This window comes from Macaca mulatta, chromosome 4, assembly GCF_049350105.2.
Source record: "Macaca mulatta isolate MMU2019108-1 chromosome 4, T2T-MMU8v2.0, whole genome shotgun sequence".
Lineage (NCBI taxonomy): Eukaryota > Metazoa > Chordata > Mammalia > Primates > Cercopithecidae > Macaca > Macaca mulatta.
Window position 1 is genome coordinate 122,817,883 of NC_133409.1, and position 5,544 is coordinate 122,823,426.

Genomic DNA, 5,544 nt, shown 5'->3' on the forward strand with positions numbered 1-5,544 from the left:
ATTGTCTATGAGATTTATATTTTGACAATTTACATTGTGGGGGTCCCAGTGCAATATTCACATGAAACACACAACATAGTTAAGTAAAAGAGAATATTTTATAAACCTCTTATGCCAGTCCTGCCTCCCTTGGTTCCAAGCATGATAAGAGTTAGTGTTGCCATGCAGAAAACAATTTTTACTTCCATTGAGCCAGTTTCATGGTCATTTGGTGTCCAGGATAGATTTGCTTTAAGGCCAATCCGAGTGATTTCTGCCTTAATGGATGCCTGGTCCTCTCTGGTAATGGGAAGGGCAGAGAAGTTGGTGCCCATCTATGCTGTTTTGGTGTTCACAAGATTCTGATATATTTCCTGTAACCGAAATACATCTTCAAAACTGCATCATGAGGGCAGACATTTTATAAAGATCATGGCCCAGTGTCTATTGCATAAGTGAAAAAGTTGCCCATATCATGTCCAGCATCCCTGATATTATTTTTATTTCACTGTAAAAGTAATTCTTAACTTGTCTGCTTTCACCTTGCCTGCAAAAGTTGTTTGCATATGTGTTTGTGGCTGTATTAACTTTTGACTCATGGTTGAATTGCCAGATGATACCAGATCTCTCCCTGCACTTTATAAAAGAAACATTATTAAATACAATAAATGACTTATTTGTTATCATTATGCCTTTGAATGTATGCACAATTTTCTCAGGGAGTCTCTCTTAGGGATTTATTAGGCATACAAACTCTCTCATATGTGTACACTGTAAGGATATGCAATTCAAAATAAGTAATTAAAAAACAGATGCACTATCAAAAAAATACATGTGTACAAATGTTTAAATATTTAAAACTGGGTTTGCAGGACTTGAACGTGAAAGATTTCTGCTATAAAACTAAGCAATGTCTGGCTTGTATAACATTTGGAATCAGCCTCAATGTATGTTTTAAATCTTGACTACTCAGATATCAGACAGGCACTTGTCCTTTCACATCTGCTTTGTCCAGCAACTTTATTACCTCTCATTATTGTCACTGAGCTGTATGAAACACTGAAACGGTCAAAGAGCGCTTTTATTCTCATTTTTAAAATAGAAAGTAGGTGACTTCCACAGAAATATACAAATGGGTAGAGTCAATATATGATTAAAAGCTTTATGTTTTGATAACAAAGTATTACATTTTAGATTTGATTTAGTTTGACCCATGATCTGACAGGGCTACAGAAAAGGGCATATATGAAACAAAGATAATTATGTTTTGTCCATCAACTCTTTCCTTCAGTCATTTATGGGGACTAAGATTCCTTCCCAGTTCTCAGCCCTTGAGAAAAGGAGTTATAATCTTCAGAAAAAGGCCACCTCTAACCTGCCAAAGAGTTCGGTAATATTCTTCTGTTGTAGAATATGACGTATTCACTGAACAAAAAGGATTTATATACACTTGTATATCTCTGCAATAGATTAATACATTAATGTAGTCACTCATATTTTAAAAAGCCCTATTGTAAAAATGGGTATTCATATATATCTAAGATAAGGGAGCAAAAGAAATATATTTTAGAGAATTTCTTAGAGACAGAAGAAAAATATCTGCTTTTTAAGAAGAAAAAATTCTGTCACAGAAGCTGCTAGCTTAAAAAAACTTAACTGTGATAACAATGATTGATTATTACTTAAGAAACAAACAAGAAAAAATAAAAAAATGTAGCAACTAATAGTCATAAAATGCCACAAGTAAAATAAACATTTTAATATATTGTAAAATAAACATAAAAATAATTATACAAATCCAAGTTCATGTACCATTCCCAATTAAGGGAAATCCTTAAACAATATGAATCAGCTTAATAATTTTTTGTAAAAATAGCTGTATGTTTTCTCTGTGATCTTTAATCCTACCACTGTGCAATATTATGCAAATGCCACATCTTCTTTTACATTTGGTTTGTGTTTTTTTTTTTTTCATTTCCTTGAACTTCCTAAATTTTCCTCACCGCTTTTATAAATCCTATAAATGATCAAACTACTTAAATTCATGGGAATGTACAAATATTTATTTAAATAAATTGAATTACAATAAGATTTTTTTTTTTTTTGCTTTCTTATTTATTTTTTTAAAAAATTCCAGAATGGGTAAGAGAACAATCATCAAGGATGTAGGTGCCAGACACAGGGCAGAAGGTAGCTAGAAAAGTATGCCTTAGGGAAGTTATGGATCTAGCCTCATTCCTACCTTGTTTTAATAGCTGTACCTAATATAAATAGCTAAGTTTTCCATTATTCTAGATTCCTTTGCCCCATCTACAAATATGGCACAGCCAGCTTGACTTGTAGGGCCTCAGTTGAAGGACCCCATGTACACACAGGCCAGTATAGCAGTACTAGGCTAACTAGAAGGATCTTATCCCTATGTGTGGTCTCATTTCAAGTCTATGGATGACTACCTTCATTGTTGTGTGAGAGATGATTTCACCCCTTGAAAATATAGCCACTTCAGCATAAAATAGTTAAATCTTTATAATGACCAATTCATCCAACCTCCTTTTACATGCAGCCGAAAATATGACAGGCTAGAGACATAGAACACTGTGAAATTTATACTGTTAGAATCACTGTCCATTAAATGATCACTAGCTAATGGTCACTACATTTACAAATTAAGAAAATTATATATAGAATACTGCAAAAACACAGTAAAAAGACTGAAGTTTGCCCATTTCTCCTCAGGAAGTCTCTTCGCTCCTAAGCTTCATATGTCGTCCTTCTGGCTTCAAAATTTCTGCTATTATTACTGTTTTTCCTCCTTTTGATCTTCCTTTTGTTCCCCAGTTCCAGAACTTCCAGAGCTTTCTCACTCAGATGCCATCTTTTTGTATGCCATTTCGAAGAGCTTCAATGATGCCTGCTGAAGAGCGGTTGCTGCCTGTGTAATGTTTTCTCCTGTTTCACTGTCTTTTCTAGCCAGGAGCTCCCTCATTTTGGAAATCTCTTCTTTCAGCTTGTTGCACTCATCAGCAGGCAATTTGTCCTTGAATTCTTCCATTTTGGTTTCTGTGTCTTGAATGATTCCTTCAGTCATAATAACTGCTTCAACTCGTTCCTTCTTTCGCTGATCTTCCTCAGCATATTTCTCTGCATTTTTAACCATATTTTCAATATCATCTTTGCTTACCCACCAGAAGACTGGATTGTAATCTGCTGCTCACATCCTGTGCCTTTATCTTTAGCAGAAACATGTGTGATCCCATTGGCATCAATGTCAAATGTAACTTCAATCTGAAGAACTCCACAAGGGGCTGGTGGAATTTCAATCAAAGTAAACTGTCCAAGGAGTTTGTTGTCTCCAGTCATCTCTCGCTCACCCTGACACACTAATTTCCACTTCTGTCTGACCATCAGTGGCAGTAGAAAACACCTGGCTCTTCTTGGTGGGAATAGTGGTATTCCTATTAATAAGTTTGGTAAAGACAACTCCTAGACTTTCAATACCCAGAGACAGGGGAATGACATCAAGGAGCAGCACGTCCGTGACATCACCAACCAATACACCTCCCTGAATGGCAGCTCCAATGGCCACAGCCTCATCAGGATTGACAGCTTTACTTGGGGCTCTGCCAAAAAGATCCTGCACAGTCTGCTGAACCTTGGGCATCCTAGTCATGCCACCCACAAGAACCACTTCTCCTACATCACTCTTGCTGACTTCTGCATCTTGCATAGCTTTTTGGCATGGAGCTATTGTCCTCCTGATTAGATCAGTGACAATCCCTTCATATTCGGGTCAACTTCATATTCAAATGCTTGGATCCAGAAGAATCCATTGTAAGATAGTGCAAATTGATGTCAGTCTGCCTTTTCAGCAGCTTTCCGTACCCTCTGAAGTGCCATGTTGTCTTTGGTCAAATCAACCCATCTCTCTCTCTTGAACTCCTTCACAATGTGCAAGGCCTGGTCAGTCTTCCCCGCCTAAGTGTCCCCATTTGTGGATTTCACCTCGAATACTCTTTCTGAATTTCCAGGATAGAAATATCAAAAGTTCCACCACCTAAATCATATACAGCAACGACTTTGTCTTCTGATTTGTCTAGAACATAGGCAAGAGCAGCAGCTGTGGCCTCGTTAACCACCTGAAGCACATTCAGTTCAGATATCTGGCCAGCATCTTTAGTGGCTGTCTCTGCGAGTCTTTGAAATAAGCTGGGACTGTGATCACAGCATTTTTTGCTGTGTGCCCCAAGTAATTCTCTGCAGTCTCTTTCATCTTCATCAACACAAATACTCCAATCTGACTTGGAGAATACAGTTTCCCATGAGCCTCAACCCAGGCATCACCATTGGAGGCACGGACACTTTTAAAGGGAACATTTTTAATGTCTTTCTGTACTTCAGGATCATCATATTGCCGGCCAATGAGACGCTTGGTAGCATAAAATGTATTCTTTGGGTTGGTGACAGCCTGTCGCTTGGCCGGCATTCCAACAAGTGGCTCACCATCTGCTGTAAAGGCCACAGTTGAAGGGGTGATTCTGGCCCCTTCGGCATTCTCCAGCACCTTTGCTTGTTTACCTTCCATAACTGCCGTGCAGGAGTTGGTAGTACCCAAATCAATACCAACAACTGCTCCCTTGATTGCTTCTGATGCATAATCCCGCCTTGAAACAATTGCAAAAGCCTCATGACTAAGGCCATTCCAGCCATCCTGGTGGCGGGCGGCCCTAGGGCCCCGGGAGGCTGCGTGCCAGGAGACCGGCTGCTGCAACTCCGCGGGAGCTTATGCTGGTGGATAGTTGGAGTACCAGGCAACAAACAGGCGCTCAGGCGGCCGGGAGCTGCGCGGTGAGGTGGTGGCAGCGCTTCTGGAAACCTACAATAAGATTTTTTTTTAAGTATCTGTCATTGTAAACCTCAGACAATGTTCACTTAAGTCTTTTTCTGCTTTAGCTAACTGGGTAAAAATTTAAATGTCATTTTTTCCAAAAATGTTTGATCTATACATTAATTTTCTCGTTTGATAGTTTTAACTTACATTATGTGAATATAATTAATTAACTTTAAGACCTTGAACTAATGAAAGATTGAGTTAATGCATGAGAATTAAGACGCTTAAAATTAGAAAAGAAAAAAAAAAGACAATGAGAACAATCTAGGTCACCAAGCATGGTTTTAACTCATATATCCATGTTTTATAAAATATTTTTGCTATTTATAAAACTATTGTCAACTAAGGAAACTCTAGCTTTAATATGGTAGATATATTTCTGCTGACAAGATTTGCATATTTGCGCTTATGTGTTGCATGTACATTTCAACACAAATATAGGCTATTATTATTCAACAAAGTTTATGAATGATAAAAAGGAAAACTCAATAGTTTGGAAGACAACTGGTCTCAGTCTGGTGTTGACAGGCAGTGGCAGAAAGCCACCTCAGGCCTACTTATTTATCCAGATAGTACATATTCTTTTAATTAACAGGCACTGTTACTTCCCAACAGACTATTAACCTTTTTGGTTTTGTTATTGTTAACAAAGTTTCATGCTTTTGAAAATAGCTAGA

At 37.8% G+C, this 5,544-nt stretch overlaps 1 pseudogene; it reads right to left on the minus strand.

Moving 5' to 3' along the window:
• Nucleotides 1–2,776: 2,776 nt before the first annotated feature.
• On the minus strand, nt 2,777–4,823 carry LOC715730 (stress-70 protein, mitochondrial pseudogene; annotated as a pseudogene).
• Nucleotides 4,824–5,544: the final 721 nt, after the last annotated feature.